Source organism: Rattus norvegicus, chromosome 2 (assembly GCF_036323735.1).
Source record: "Rattus norvegicus strain BN/NHsdMcwi chromosome 2, GRCr8, whole genome shotgun sequence".
Classification (NCBI taxonomy): Eukaryota; Metazoa; Chordata; class Mammalia; order Rodentia; family Muridae; genus Rattus; species Rattus norvegicus.
This window is the reverse complement of record NC_086020.1, coordinates 55,505,484-55,507,296: the sequence shown is the minus strand read 5'-3', so window position 1 is coordinate 55,507,296 and position 1,813 is coordinate 55,505,484. Positions and strand designations below refer to the sequence as shown.

At 51.1% G+C, this 1,813-nt stretch overlaps 1 non-coding gene across 1 annotated transcript; it reads right to left on the bottom strand.

Moving 5' to 3' along the window:
- Nucleotides 1-987: 987 nt before the first annotated feature.
- Nucleotides 988-1,114, bottom strand: LOC120101290 (small nucleolar RNA SNORA17). The gene has a single exon (XR_005501665.1). It is a non-coding gene; the product is annotated as a small nucleolar RNA SNORA17 (small nucleolar RNA).
- Nucleotides 1,115-1,813: the final 699 nt, after the last annotated feature.

Here is a 1,813-nt window from a genome sequence, read left to right as displayed (position 1 = left end):
CTCTCCTGCTAATACCCCCTCAGGGCTAGCAACTTCCGCAACCAGGGACAGCTCTACCCTGTTGTGCAGGTGAGGTGTGGGGCTTGCTCTCCTAGTGTTTCTGCTGTTAAGGGACAGGACAATTCTCCCAATCTCATGACCCCAGAGGGGCCATTTCTCCCACCTGCTGCAGGTGGTGAGGGCTGAGGGAGAGGAGCGTATATCTCTCTTGTCCATGAGCCACTGTATGGGAGATGAATGGTAGAGCCAGCTCTCCCAGCATGTATCCTTGGTGATGGTGGTGGTGAGGGCTGGCTCGCCTGCAACTCCTGGAAAGAGCAGTCCATATTCTCTCACGTACTGCATTGGCTAGGGGCAGAGCCAGCTCTCCCATGATGTAGCCAGTTCTGCACAGCCTTCAGACATCAATATGGCTGCCTGGCCTTTGGTGCTTACAGACCTCTGCTGCTGCAGGGCCATGATCCCAGACATAGGCTCCAATGGCACCACAGACCAGGACGCCACCATGGTTCCAGGTGGAATCACTGGCTACTTACACCAAGTTGTCGGTCACTACCCTCAATTCTCCAGTCTCCAGTTCTGCCTCTCTTCATTGTGTCTCACCTCCTTATGTTTGTTTTTCTCTTCCATTTCTCCACCATTTACTTGTTCCTCTTTGTGGCGCCTCTGAGTGTCTGGGGTTACCTCAGGAGTGCTCTTAGGAGTGTTTTTCTCTGCTTGTGCATATGGTAGTCATCCCAGACTAGCTCTCTGCCTGGGCCCCATGGCGCCAGTCTAGTGGATGTATGGTGCTTGACTCTCCTCTGCCTGGCCTACGCAGGTGGCCCTATGTAGAGGTCATCTGTCTCAGGCTCACTCTCCCCATCTCCTGGCCCTAGATTCCAGTCAGGGTTCTTTTGGACTCTGGCTTGTTCCAGATCCTGGGAGTTCACTCAAGCCTGAGAGGGGCCAGACTGGTGGTCATCTCAGGCTCACTTTTTTTCAGAGAATGGTAGGCTACTACTCATTCAGATGCTCAAAGAACACTGAAATTACTCATAGCCTCTCTCCTCTCTGTCACCTATTGACACACATATGACACAGCAGCCATACCTGCAATGTCTCTAGGGGCAGGAAATTATTTTTTATTTATTTTCTTTTTTTCCATTTACTTACTTACTTACTCACTTATTTGCTTTACATCCTAGTAGAAATCCTCCCTCCCCATTCTCCTTCCACTCCCACCCTCACAAATCCCTTCCACCATCTTCCTCTGCCCTCTCCTTAGAAAATTGGAAGCCCCCTTTAGTACCACTCCACCTTGGGTCATCAAGTAACAGTAGGACTAAGCACATCTTCTCTCACTGAGGCCTGACTAGAGAGCCCAGCTAGGGGCAAGGAATCCAATGGCAGGCATCAGAGTCAGAGACAGGTCCTGCTCCAATTGTTAGGGAACCCACATGAAGACGAAGCTGCACAGTGTGCAGAGGGCCTAAATCCAGCCTCTGCTTGTCCTTGGTTGGTGGTTCAGTGTCTGTGAGTGCCCACGGGCCGAGGTTAGTTGACTTTGTAGGTCTTCTTGTGGTATCCTTGACTCCTCCAGCTCCTCGATCCTATCCCCCACTCTTCCACATGTCATCCAGAGCTCCCCCAGATGTTTGGCTGTGGGTCTGTTTTCATCAGCTTCTGGACGAAGCCTCTCAGAAGACATTTATGCTAGACTCCTGTCTGCAAGCATAGCAGAGTGTCATTAATAGTGTCAGGGGCTGGATCTCTCTCATGGGATGGGTTTCAAGTTGGGCCAGAAATTGGCTGGACATTCTCTTGATAGCTA